The sequence below is a fragment of the Marmota monax genome, unplaced genomic scaffold, assembly GCF_021218885.2.
Source record: "Marmota monax isolate L192 unplaced genomic scaffold, Marmota_monax_Labrador192_F-V1.1 WCK01_AAM20220418_F8-fsc00148, whole genome shotgun sequence".
In the NCBI taxonomy this organism is placed as follows: Eukaryota; Metazoa; Chordata; class Mammalia; order Rodentia; family Sciuridae; genus Marmota; species Marmota monax.
The window spans coordinates 1,697,253-1,712,024 of record NW_026693034.1 but is presented as its reverse complement, the minus strand read 5'-3'; the positions used below and the strand labels follow the sequence as shown (position 1 = coordinate 1,712,024).

General features: G+C 40.9%; 1 protein-coding gene across 2 annotated transcripts in view; it reads left to right on the top strand.

Annotated features, from left to right (window-relative positions):
- Lmtk2 (lemur tyrosine kinase 2) overlaps positions 1 to 14,772 on the top strand; it is a 90,007-nt gene that overhangs the window by 9,119 nt on the left and 66,116 nt on the right. The window lies entirely within an intron of this gene.

Below are 14,772 nucleotides of genomic sequence, written 5' to 3'. Positions count from 1 at the left end.
GGAAGCTGGGAGCTTGACAGTAGATGATGACACTATGGACCTGGTGTATCTCCTGGTGTAGATGTGCCAGGCATCAGTCCACTGCAGCTTGAGTTAGGAGGCCTTGTACTATGCAGGAAGTTCAGTTAGAGCAGGTGTAACACAGCAACATCCTTAACTCCCCACTGACTGTTCATGTGGGTGGTAACTGTCAAGGCCCCTCATCCCTCAGTTGTTAACATTTTGCTTTAAATTGTTTATTTTTCAAAGCTAATTTATTTTGATATAGACTAGAATTTGTAGCCTATTTCATGTTTTTCAATAGGTGCTTTTTAAAAAGCTAGTTATATTTTGATGTATTTGCTGTGAATGTTTTGATGTGTGAAATATTCTGATGATGAGCTAAAAAACGTGAACCATTTATCTCAGGAACTGCTACATTGTAATGAGTATATAATCAGTTGAGTTTGAGAACATCATAGGCTCATGCACTAGTACACTCTTAGCAACATGTATACCTTGAGTGGGAGAATTTAGTTATAAGCAGCTCTGCCAGTGTTTTCTTTTTTTTTTTTTTTAAATATATTTTATTTCATTTATTTATTTATATGTGGTGCTGAGACTCGAACCCAGTGCCTCACACATGCTAGGCAAGCGCTCTTCCACGGAGCCACAGCCCCAGTCCACTCTGATAGTATTTTCTTGAGAGAAGTTGTCCTTATTTAAGTTAAACAACTACAGTTTAATTTTAAAGGACTATGTCCTTTCCCCTTTTCAAATTCGTGTTCAAAGTTCATTCCCTTAATATGGACTATTTTTTGCCATGTTGAAGAGAGACTTGAGTTTGATACACTGTAATTGCAACTTTTTTGTTGTTATTGTTTTCAGTAGTAGAGGTTGAACCCAGGGACACTGTACCATTGAACTATATCTCCAGCCCTTTTTCCTTTTTTATTTTGAGACAGGCTCTTGCTAAATTGCTGAGGCTGGCCTTGAACTTGCAATCCTCCTGCCTCGCCTCCTGAGTCGCTGGGATTACAGGCATGCACCACCACGCTGGGCTTACAATCTTTATTTATGTGAAGTATATCTCTAAGAAAGGAGGATGAGTTTGCAGTTCGTTTGCATGTTTAAACTATCTATTTTAACCAACTAGTAATTGTAAAATTTTGTAGTTTCAGCTTTTTATTGCAAAACTCATGTATTGTCATCTCTTGGGCGTTTTCAAATTAGCTGCTAAAACTGGGGGCAGTGGTGAGTGCCTGAGGTCCTAGCTCCTTGGGAGGCTGAGGCAGGAGGATTGCTTGAGCCCAGGAGTTTAAGACAAACCTGGGCAACATTGTCAGGACCCCATCTCAAAAAAAAAGATTAGCTGCTAAATTTAAGTTTTAAGTGTTTCACTACAGATTCTTCCTTAGAACCCTCAATAAATTATACCTGTGCTCCTTTGAAAAGGAGATTTCTCTTCCTACCTGCCCGGTAGCTGGTCTTTGTAGGCAGCAACTGTTCTTTCTCAAGGTTACAGCCTGTCAGTTACTGAGCAGAGCCTCACTTGACTTTTACTTCAGACTGTTATTAAAATGCAACACCCATGTGCTGATTGTTAGTAAAGCACTGGAAAATAACAAACTTACCAAAATAGTCCCTGGGAACTCTACAGAGGGCTGCTGTAGCAGTGCAATCCAGAAATCTGTAATTTAACTTCGTTTTCTTTACGGAAAATAAAATTAACTTTGATAAAAGATCCAGTGTTAGCCCAAAAGACACTTGGTAGGTTTAGAAAATTTTGGCATTGTAAATCCTTGTCCATAGAACATTAACGCTGAAATACCAGTTTACAGGTAGAGGAATGGAGACCAGAGAAGTTAACAGTGCAATCCTATATGGCAGGTAGAGTCAGGTAATTCTGGCATGAGGAACCCTAGCAAACAGTCCTCCAGGGGAACCACCTCATACTTTAAAGACACTCTTGTTAGTGTGATATATGTAGCCTAACTCCAATCAGTCTCTTTTAGATATGTATTTTTCTAGTTATTGTCTGAAAGTATAGAGGTGAAATTTTAAACTGTCATAAATTGATTCTTGAAGAATTAAAGAAGAGTTCATTTTGAAAATTGAAAACTAAAATGCTAACCTCCATAATTAAGTTTAAAAAACCACATTTGTATATATTTATAATTATTATTATATATTATTATTTATTTATTTATCTTATTTTTTGGTACTGGGAATTTAGCCCAAGGTTGCTTAACCACTGAGCCACATCCCCAGCCCATTTTATTTTTTATTTTGAGACAGGGTCTTGCTAAATTGCTTAGGGCCTTACTAATTTGCTGAGGCTGGTCTGGAACTTGTGATCCTCCTGCCTCAGCCTCCTGAGTCACTGGGATTACAGGCGTGTGCTACCATGCCTGGCTGTTACATATGTACAACTCTTTAGTTTCCACCAATGAAATGAAATTACAGCATTTAATTAAAAGTGGTAAGAATTTTTTCTGATTTTTAAGAAATATAGTCATAAACATGTAAACATTCTTTTGTAAACATGGAAAATCTTTTAGACACCATCAATTTATCTGTGTTTTGGAGCAGAAGGTGGGGGGGCCAGGCCCTTTTTTAAGATTCTGCTAACTACTGTGATCCGCAGGAACAGTGTTCATCTGCAGGTATTTTGTATATTCTTTCTGGGTCCACAGGCAGGTAGGAATTAGGCATGTGCAGTAGTAGGCAAATGCCATTTTCCTTTTCTTTCTCAGCTTCTTAACACCAGCTTCTTGATCTGGGTGCTTTGTCCCTTCCTTTCTAAGCTCTAGCAACATTCTGGAGCTTGGTCAGCAGCAGCTGCCCTGGCTCTCATCCCTTCCTCTCGCATGTGTAGTAAGTAGATGACAATTCACTGAATCTCTGTTTTCCACATGACCTTATCCTAGTTATCAAGGATAACTTTTTAATAGAATAATTTTATGGTCCTTTTACTACTGATCACCATATTTCTTTCCATGACCCTTTTAAAAAGGTCATCCTCTCAAATTCAAAACCAGCCTTGGCAACTTAGTAAGGCTCTAAGTAACTTCTCGAGACCCTGTCTCAAAGTTTAAAAATAAATAGGTAAATAAAAACAGCTGGGGTTAAGTGCACCTGAATTCAATCCCTGCTACCAATAAATAAATAGATAAGCAAGACAGCCGTTCTCTGTCTTCCAGGACAGTGTGCTCCTGTTGCCTCCGCAGCACCCTCCGTCCTCGTTCTTGTTCGGCTGTTTCTTTGTCACATCCCTTAAATATTTTTTGTCTCCTTGGATTTCTTTTCTTTTCCCTTCTTCCCATCCTCTTATCTCTTTTGAAAGTTATATTAATTGTCAAATAATGCATTAAATGGTTTTAAAAGTTAAATACTTTTCCAGAGCTTATAATGAAAAGAGTGAGCCCCTTTCCCCATACTGTCCCTCCCTGTCCTGGCTATTAGGATTCTGCCTGATCCTCAGCCACAGTGTCCTGCAGCTGTTTTAGCCATATTGCTAAATTACATGCTTGCACCACTCTTGGTTTAATTAAATACTAAATTTCTACTGTGGAAGAAGATGGTTTATACATTCACACACGGATATGTACTTCCCCTTTTCTGTTGTGGTTTTGTGGGGGATTGAACTCTACCACTGAGCTATGTCCCAGCCCTTTTAAAATATTTTTTTGAGACAGGGTCTCGCTAAGTTGCCTCAACCTTGCAATCCTCCCACATCAGCCTTCAGAGTTGCTAGTATTACAGGTGTGTGCCACCAGACCTGGCTCAATAGTTTTAGAGGTTTTGATTAACTTCTCATCATTTAAGGTTTATTATTTATTTTTATGACTACAGATACTATTCCCAGTTGACCCTATGGTGTTTCTGATGATTTAAGTTTCTTTGACATCTTTTGTTTTCACTGGATTTGCCCTTTGTTACCATTTTTTTAATTTTTGTGTGCACATCATTAATGTGTCCCATAGTGTTGGGCAGGGATCTAAGTTCCGGTGTGTTTGACTGGTCTGTCCTGGAACCTCTGGACCCTGTTCTGGGCTTGGAATGGTGTGCTCTCACTGACTTTTATGTTCTTTTGAGAGATAAGAGGCCATTTGACCTATTCCTTTCCTATGTCATCTTCTTACCCTCTCCTTGGGAGCATTTAGACTTTTCTCTAGATTCTGAAAAGTTGTCAAACTGTGCCTTGGTAGGTGTCTCTTTCCACTTATCACATTCATTAACATAGACACTGCACCTTGAGAGCCCTGGAAAATTCTTATTTATGTTTACATACACATACCCCTTTAGGGAGAATTGCCTCCTCTTCCTTTTCTTCGTTCTTTCCTTCTAAAACTTATCAGTTGGATTTTTTAGAATGAGACTCTGCTTTACTTCTGTTGATCTTTTTGTCTCTCTGTACCACTGTGTGTATTTTTCTATTATGTTTAATTGCCAGGAGCTTCCTCCATTCATTTATTCATTCATTTAGAGATGGGTCACACTGTTTGCCCAGGCTGGACTCACTCCTGGGTTCAGGTGATCCTCCACTTCAGCCTTCCAAGTCACTGTACCAACAGGTGCATGCCACTGTACCCGGCTCCCCTACTTTTTAAATGGTGTCTCTCTTGTCATGCATGTAGTATCTCCTCTTAATTCTGAAAATATCATAGTTATTTTGTTTTAGTTTTTTTTCTTGTCCTACCCCTTCATGTCTGTTTATGTTGGTTTCTGTCCTTTACCTAAGAGGTTTTCTCAAGTGTTGGGTGATTTTTTTTGAAAGTCCACTCTTCTCAGAGCACAGGATTAAAGAACTGACTGGAGGTTTCCTCCTTGGCCCTTTTCCCTCATTTCCACCTCACATCTGCTGGCAAGTCCTGGCGCTGCCAGCTTCCTCCTCCCGCCCTCTGCCCTTCATGGAGTAGAAGAGTGTGCCCTCTGAGCATCAGCAGGTAGTGTTATGACCTTGGACAAGTTACTTGGCCTCTCCATTGCCTGGTTTCTTCATTTTAAAATGGTTACCTTCTTCAAAGGTTATTGTAGAATTGCCTGAGTTTAGAATAGTGCCTGGCACATGGTAATCACCATTTAAGTATTAGTATTTCATAACGCCCTGGACCAAATCACCATCATTGCTTGTGTGAATTATTAAAATATCAAAACATGTTTCCTGCTCATTCCTGTAAAATAGTAATCTCTGCTTTTCCTCATTTTTCCATAGTGCTTCTTGCCATCTGAGGTACTATATATATGCACATATATATACATATATATATATATATATATATATATAATCTTGTTATCTGTCTTCTGCATGAAAATGTAAACTGAGTGCAGGGACTGTTTTTTCACTTCTGTATTCTCAGAACTAATAGCAGTGCCTGTCTTAAAAGACTCTTAGTAGAGGTTTGTTGGAGGAATGGATGAAGGGTGGGACTTGTGGACTGATAGGTTCCGTAGTAGGCAGACTGAGCAACCATAGCAATAGGAGACACGCCTCTCCCCTTACCCTCCTAACTATTTGTAGGCTTTTATCATGACTGGTCCTGAGTATCTAGAAACAGTTATATTAGGTTACATTGTCTTTGGGCTTGTCTTTCTCTATGATATAAAGACAGAGCAGTAGAAGCATCAAATAGGAAGCCTTAGGTGATCTTTCCTTTAAGTGCTCTGGAACCCCATCAGGATCAGTATCTGGCTTTAGTTGTGAACATAATACATAAAACTTTATTATGGAGACTTGAACATACACAAGTGGACAGAGGAGTACAATGAATTCTACCCCCGTCCTTCTCCAGGCCTCCCATCCCTGATGGCCACACCACCTTCTGCTGCATCAGCATCACAACTGCTTCTTTGCTAAAGAGAAAACTAAGGACACATTACCTAATCAGATTAGCAAGAATTTATGTTAGATTTTAGGAATCTGGAAGGGTTCTAAGGACACAGGTCCTGGCAAGATGTTGTAGGAAATTTATTGAGAAAGGCAAACATGTTTTCCTGGGATCCTTAGGACTCCCTGCCTGGAAATGAACGCACATGTTTAGTCCTCTACCCTGTTCTTGGCTATACAGTGTAGACCTGGGATTGGCTCAGTGTGGAGGATCTGGTGCGACCGTCGTGTCACCCACACGTTTCTCCAGATTGCAGTGGGCAGTTGCATGAAAGGGAGTATCCTTCCCCCAGACATTAGGGGTACTCCACGTGACCAGTTGTGGGGGAAGAAGTCCTGGGAAAGTGGCTCTGAGTTTCTGCTTCTGGGATTAGAAGCTTCCCGTTCCCAAACTGGCTTTAGAGAAAGATCCTGCTTGGAGGCTGTTACAGACATGTAAGTGCTGTGGGTCACTCTGCACCTCAGCTGTGCCATCAGCTGAGTTAAGATTCTAGATTACAGACCGTCAGTCCCGTCAGTACATTGAGGTATGGGGCACACTGGACTAACAGAAGTCATCCTGACATTCTCTTGGCCAAATTGTGCTATCTTAGGTCTTCTGCAGTAGTTCCCATCCTAATTAGTGGTCTTAAAGTGCAAGGGAACTGGCCCTTTGATAACAGATTTTAATGGACTAGGCCGAGAGAAACCAGTTTCATATAAAATGATCTCATTCACAGGTACTCATCAGTAGTTGAATTATGTAACCTTTCTGTGAGTGTGAGAGAACAATTAGACTGGCTGACCTTGGAAATCACTTCTGAACTAGCTAGTGCATAGTGAAGTTGTTCTCTTAGGCCGCTGGTCTTCTGCTGAGGGTCTTTGTAGAGCCTCTGATTCATCGACCAGATCATCAGTGTGCTGTTTGCCGTTGTGCGTGCTCGAGTATATTTAGTGCTATGTTCATTTCCCCTTCCCTTTCTAATATTAGAATACATTAGGGAGCTTTTAGATTATTTGATCTTATCATAAATAGATATATTGTTACTTTAAGAGCAAGGAAGATATTCAGTAACTTAAGAGTCAGTGCACCTTTATGATAGATGGTTTATAATTTTGAGGTGTTAAATAAATAAAAATGTGTGTTCTGATGATTGTCCATGTTTTTTCCCCAAGTGGTGGACTAAGTCTCTGGGATGCAAAACTACTTGTTCAAGCCGGTAGAAGAATGGTTTTCTTGGTCTTAACCTTTTCTCTTTTAAAGGCCCAAACTGTGTTTTAGAGGCAGATTTTATGTCAGGACCTTAGCTTCTCTTATTTTACTGAGTTTCCTTTTTTTTTTTTTTTTTTTAAGTCTGGTAGCATCAGTTATATTTATTGGTGGGTTTTGTTTTGTTTTGTTTTGTTTTTTTGGGTTTTGCAATACAGGGAATTGAACCCAGGTCCTTGTGCACGCTACGCAAGCCCTCTGCCACTGAACTAAACCCCCAGTTCCTCACAAATTTTAATTCTCAAGGAGGCACAAGGTTCTGTTGTACAAATTTCCTGAGGTGAGAAGGTCTAGGGAAACAAAAAACAGACGAGTTGTGTAAAGTACCTGGCGTGAGGACTTGCCTAGCATTCTCAGGGCGTCCCTAGCACTGCCCAAAATGAAAAAGCTGAATGTTAAAGTACCTAATAGAAGCTTCACATTCCCATTACCTGCACTTTATACACGGCCTTACAGTCATCCCCACACCCACATGTCCTGGGAAGACAGGAAGGAAGGCAATGTCTGCTTATTCCTGGTGTTATCAGGAAGGGATTCCCATCCAGTGGGATGGTGTTCTTTCTTTCTTTTTTTAAAAATATTTTATTAGGTATTGACAGACCTTTATTTATTTGTTTGTTTGTTTATTTATTTATTGGCAGTGCTGAGAATCAACCCAGTGCCTCACACATTTGAGGCAAGCACTCTACCACTGAACCACTACCCCAGCCCCTCTTTTTTTTTTTTTTAAAAGAGATAGGGTCTTATTGAATTGCTTAGGGCCTCACTAAGTTGCTGAGGCTGGGTTTGAATTCCCAGTCCTCCTGCCTCAGCCTCCTGAGCTGCTGGGATTACAGGTGTGTGCCATCACACCCGGCTGGGATGGCGTTCTTAAATTAATAAATTCACCACAGTATTACAGACTGAACCCTGTTGTCCTCCTCCCCCACAACTCAGACCACGACTGGTTTTTGGAGGTAGGGCCCTTTGAAGAAGTGAATAAGCTAAAACAAGGTTATAAGGGTGGGCTGCTGTAATCCAGTCTCAGTAGGGTCCATAAGAAAAGAGGAAATTTGAGTGGGACTTTGTGGCATACACCTGCAATCCCAGCTACTTGGATGCAGATGCAGGAGGATTACAAGTTTGAGGTCAACCTGGGCAACTTGGTGAGACTCTGTCTCCAAAAATAAAATATAAAGGACTGGGGATGTAGCTCAGAGAGAGAGTCCTTGCCTAACATGTGCAAGGTGCTAGGTTCTATCACAAGTGCTGCAAAGTAATAATAGTGAAAGAGAAGAAATTTGGACAAAGAGATAGCAGGTATGTGCACAAGAAAATCCCATGTGGGGATACAATAAGGTAGCCATCTGCAAGGCAAGGAGTGAAGCCTCAGGGGAAATCAAGCCAGCTGGCACCTTCAAGCCTCCAGAACTATGGGACATTTACTTTCTGTTGAAGGCCCTCATCTGTGGTGTTTTGTTTCAGCAGCACTAGTAAACTCAAACACATAATGTTCAGACAAAGTTATAGTTAAGTTTTAGAAGCATCAATTTAGGTTCCTTTTTTAAAAATAAATGTTGGAGTGGAGGCCACAGGTCATGGCTCACCAGGAGAGGAGCCCTGCTCCTGCACGGGCTGTCTTTAAGCCCATCACTCCCTGGGGCTCCGTGGAGAAGTGGGTGCCTTTGGATTCTTGCTTCACTTGCCCAGACTATAACTACTCTGATAGCTTCTGTGAAGTGAGGGTGGAGAAGTTGGGGCTTGTGGATGAATACCTGTCATCACTGGAGAACACAGGTTGGGGAAATCTACTTTTTTAAAAAACTTATTTTTTAAAGAAAACAGTTGCTAAAAAGAAATTGCAAATTGGGTAAATAATGTTGTGGGAGTTTCTGGAAACCTGGGGAATAACTGATATTACCGCAATACAGTGTATGTTAGTGGAAAATCCTTGCCAAGTAAGGGCATAAAATTACTGAAGGAGTGCTACTAAAATAATCTATCTTGTTTGACCCTGAAAGCCTGTTTATTTGTTAACTGGTGGGTTACTTATGGTTGGTCTCTGGCCTTCTTGCTCATCTCCCTTCCTTGGTGGTTCCCCTTGGTTGCTGTCTTTCTCCCTCTTTTGTCCTGGCCTGGGCTCACAGTGGTGGATCACAGAGGCCTGGTCCCTGACCCCAGGAGGGGAAGACACATTTAAGCTAGTGGTCAGTTCTTTGATGGGGAAATGCAGTAATTGAGGGTCCAAAGGCAGGAACTCTGTTTTTAAAAGACTTTAGGGATGATTTCCACAATGGGCAAGAGGAAGAGGGACCAGTGGCAGAGTTTTCCTGGCAGGGGAGGGATGTAAGACTAAAGTGACAGAAGATGGGTCTGGGAGGATGAGAGAGGTCACCATAGCCCTTACTGGAGAACTGGAGTCCAGGTTGCAGAGGTAAAAGGTAGCCTGAGGACACAGGACAAATCGCCCTCTGAAGGAACCAGTCCTGCTAATACCTGATCCTGGACTTGTATCCTCCAAAAATGTGAGGTAATAAATTTCTTTTGTTTAAGCCACCCCCTTTGTGTTACTTTTGTGGCAGTCCTGGCTAGCTAAAACACTTTATTAAGAGCAGGCAAGAATATAGATTGCAAATTGTTATATCTACCTTTTTCTATTTAAACTTTATTTAATGCATGGAAAAATTGTTTATGTAATAAAAGGAAAACTTGAGGCATTTACAAGACTAGATAGAGAACATGGTGAATTCCCACATACTTTTCACCCAGCCCGAACTCCATCTACTCCCTGTGCCTCTTGTGCTATTCTGACACAAATTTCAGACATCGCTACATGGGTCACTGTCTCTAAAAGATAAGGATTATGTTTTTAAAGTCAGCATGTTACCATTAACATTCTTAGGAGAAATGATTCTTACATCCTGAACATGGTCAATTATTCAGTGTTTGGCTTTCCAACATCTCAAATGTCATGATTTTTAATAGTTTGAGTTGTGATTGAGGTAACATCTATACAGTGCACTTAGTTGGAGTGTCTTTTTAGTCTCTTAATGTCTGACACTCCCCTTTCTTCACAGTTCATCAGGTTTTTCTCCCCAGGGGTCTTTCAGTGAAGGCTGTGTTTTGCCAATTGTATTGCAGTGATAGGTGAGTTTTTTTTTTTTTTTTTTAACTTTTTCATTTTTTAAAATTTTTTATTTGTTCTTTTTAATTATACATAATTGTAGAGTGTATTTTAACATTATACATACATGGAGTATAACTTCCTGTTCTTGTGGTAGTATTTGATGTGAAGTTACATTGGTGGTGTGTTCATGTATGAACATAGAAAAGTCCAGTTCATTCTCCTGTCTTTCCTATTCCCATCCCCCACCTTCCCTTCATTCCCCTTGTCTAATCCAAAGAACTTCTGTTCTTCTCTCTCCCTCCCTCCCTGCCTTACTGTGCATTAGATCTGCATGCCAGAGAGAACATTCTGCCTTTGGTTTTTTGGGATTGTATTATTTCACTTAGCATGATAATCTCCAGTTGTATCCATTTATCAGCAAATGCCATATTTCATCCTTCTTTATGGCTGAGTAACATTCCATCATACACACACACACACACACACACACACACATATATATATATATATATATATATAAATCACATTTTCTTTATCCATTTATCTGATGAAGGGCACGTGGGTTTGTTCCATAGCCTAGCTGTTGTGAATTGAGCTGCTGTAAACATTGATGTGGCCACATCACTATAGTATGTTGATTTTAAGTTCTTTGGGTATAGACCGAGGAGTGGGATAGCTGGGTCAAACGGTGATTCCATTCCAAGTTTTCTGAGGAATCTCCATATCCATTGGTAGTTTTTAAAGCATGCTGTTCTATTTCTGCCACCTACATCAGTATTCGAATCGGTTCAGGTTTGATACTCTGTTGTTGTTTGTTTGGGGTTTACTGTTTCCAAGGTGATGTGTGTTTTCCCATCAGGAAATAAGTGATGTCTTGTCTTTGTGTGCATGCAACCAGCTATTGATATGAATTTCACAGGTCATGAAATATTATACTTCTGGTGTTTTCTTAAACAGCTATTCAAAAATGTAAATTATTAGCTCCTCTTAGCTTGTAGGCCTTTAGAAAACAAACCATGGACATGGTTTAATTCATAGGCCATGGTCTCCCAATCCATCTAAGGTATCTCTCTGCTGTGATTGGATGTAGTTTGTCCTCCAGCAGTTCTTGTGTTGAAGGCTTGGTCTGCAGTGTGGTGGTGTGAGGTGATGGACCTTCAAGAGGTGGGGTCTGGCTGGGTGCAGTGGCACTTGCCTGTAATCCCAGCACCTTGGGAGGCTGAGGCAGGAGGATCATGAGTTTAAAGCCAGCCTCAGCAAAAGTAAGGCGCTAGGCAACTCAGTGAGACCCTGTCTCTCTATAAAATACAAAATAGGGTTGGGGATGAGGCTCAGTGATTGAGTATCACTGAGTTCAATTCCTGGGACCCCCCTCCCCCAAAAAAGAGGTGGGGTCTGGTGGGAGGTCATTAGGTCATTGGGTGCACTACCCTCAGAAGGGATTGATGCTGGGATTGTAGAGTGAGTTCGTTGCTCTCTTAAGAGTGCTTACAAGAGCCAGATCCCTGAATCTGACTTCCATCTCACCATGATGTCTCCCATATGTGCTCCCACCATCATGCCATCTGGCATGAGGCCTTCACCAGAGGCCATCTGATTTTGAACTTTCAGTCTCCAAAACTCAGCTCAGTTAACCCCATTTTCTTTATACATTATCCAGCCTCAGATATTTTGTTATAGCAATGGAAGACAGACTCATACACTATAAGAGGGAAACTTCTTAAACCACACTGATACCAACAGTCAGTGTTACAAAACAATGTCAAATTGTTTTCTACAATTCTTGTGATGCCAGCAGTGAATAAGCATCTTTGTTGCCCAAGGCTGGGGTCTTAAATAAGCAAATCATTCTCAAAGAAACCAAGACCCCCCCCCCCCAATGATTGACAATGATTTTCTGTCTGTAGCAGAAAATATAAAAGGGGAGCCTGGAACATATCAGGAAACAATGCAGCCCAAGTCTCCTGGGATCTTGGCAGAGGGCTTGGGAGCAGAACTTTGCAGAGGTCTTGCTGGCCAAAGATGGACTGGCATGAGCATCAGTAAGAATATCAAGAGGATTGAAGCCCATCAGGTAGTTTAAATCCATCAGCTTATAATGATTTCCTGAAACAATATCAGTAACATTCCTAACTGGTAACTGCCACAGAATGCTAGTGAACCAACTCATATTTTAAAACAATTGGTAAAGAGAGAGAAAGATTTAAGTGTCTAGCCTTTCTTTCCCCTTGACTTGAACCTCTGGGTAACCAAACAAATATGAGGAAACTTGTGTATAAAAGCACATGAGGGAGACGAGACACTGGAGGAGGAGTGACAAAATGAGATGCCAGCATGCTGTAATCCCCGATGGAGCTGGACATTGGTCATCATTTCTTTTCACCTGTGGATCTTGAATGTTTTTTTTTTTTTTAATCCAGAAGTGAACTCATGGGCAAGTCTTTAGTTAATTACATGTGTGTTCAAGTTCCATGAGGTTCTAGGCATCAGATAATTGGGCTGAATTTGTGATGGTAAATTAATTGTTGGGTAGTGCTCCTGCCATGCCTTGAGTCAGTGCTGAGAAACCACCTCTCCAAATTACCTGTCTCTAAAGCAGATAATAGGTACCTACCTGCCTCTTAGAGTTCCTCCAGTTTTCTACTCATTTAAGTCGAGTGCTAGATAGCTATTAGAATGCTTTGGAAACCGTAAAATGAAAACTCATGGGATGTGCTATGGAGGTGCCAAATGCACCAAGTACCCCAAACCTTTAATTATCCTCCTCCTTGGTGTATACTCAGGTAAGCTGTCTAAATGTATGGTGACACTCCTGTCACTGTTGATGTTTTTTGGAGCAGATGATTGATTGGCTTATGTGTCTCTGGATGTCGTAAACTGGCAGTATAGAGGGGAAGCACCCTTCCTCATAGTTTTCTGACAGTTGCAACCAGAAGCCTTTTCAGGTTGGGTTTTTGGTTTGGCCATTGGGACCTGGGGGTTTCAGTTGTGGTTGCCCACGTCTAGGACTTACTTCCTCTCTGTGGTTTGTGCAAACCCATCTCACCTTCCCACCTGTGATTTGATTTCCTCATTTTATGAGAGTTTTTCTCCCATTGGAATACAGAGTTTATTTAAAGCACAGAGCTTTGGACTTTTCAAAGAAAAACACCAATAAATAGATAGTTTTTGAAAGTGGTAACTTAAAAATGTCTGCTTGAGGCCAAATTGTTTCTCAAACAGAAATCTCTAGAGTCCTTTTAATGAGACCGTTAGGCCCTGAGATTGAGTATGGCGTCCACATTGAGGAAATCTGAGGAAGGGAGGGCAGCCACCCACCGCCAGCTCCTAGAGGAACAGGCATGGGGGAAAGGTCGGGCAAAAGCTGGCCAGAAAGTGAAGTGCTGTTGGATTCAAAAGAACTGGATGGGGCACTACCTAAGGAGCCAGCAGTCAACTTGAAAGAACCTCCAGTGGCCAATGCTGGAGCAGCTTGAGCCACAAAATAAATAATGGTAATATTGGATTGTTAACCCCAAGGACAAACATCCAGGAGTAAAAAGCTGTATAAGTGATGGGATAAAATAAATACATGGAGGAGAAAGTACAAGTGTTCCTTACAGAAGGGTTTTAAATAACAAATGTAGAAGGAATGAAGGACCTAGAAAATCTGCATTAAAACATCTTGGTATCAATCACTGCAGGCAAGATGTGCAGGTGAATGAGAAAGTGGGTATGCAAAACCTTAAGGAGAAGCAGAGTATTTACATAACAAAGTATCTCCCCTCAAGTACCTATTTATTAGTAGCTGTAGTATTTTTAAACATTTTTTTAGTTGTAGATGGACACAATACCTTTATTTAATTTATTTATTTTATATGGTGCTGAGGATCCAACCCAGTGCCTCATATGTGCTAGGTGAGCGCTCTACCACTGAGCTATAATCCCAGCCCTGCTGTAGTTTTTTTGACATGTCTGCAAACTCTTCAGGAGTCCTCCCTCCACAAAGTCTAGCTTACTTTCCTTCTCTGTGGGTATGCACTTGACTTTGGGACCTGCTTGTAAGGCAGAGAGTCTGCCAAGAGAAGACTGTATGTTGGAGAGACTACCTGGCCACATGGTCAAATTTCAGCACACTAGGAACAAGTTATGTGCCCCCGATGTGATGCAAGAACAAAGTCATCTCACCCCTGTGGTGTTCTAGGTTCTTCCCAAATACTGTAAACTTTCTCTAATCCTGGGAAAACATCAGACCACCCAAGTTGAGGAATATTCTGCAGAATAACTGACCAGTGCTGTTCAGAAGTATCAAAGTTATGGGACACATGGAAAGACTGAGAAAATCAGAGATAGGAGGAGACTAGGGGGCATGTAGGTTAAACGCAGTGTTAGTATTCTTTATTGAACCCTGGAATTAAAAAAAAGACTTTAGTGGAGAAAATTGTAAAATCCAAATAAAGTTTGAAGCTCCATTAATAGTGTTATGCCAATGTTTTTTTTTCCTAGTTTTGATGAATATACTACAGAAATGTAAGATTTGAGCATTAGTGGAAACTGGGCAAAGGGTAT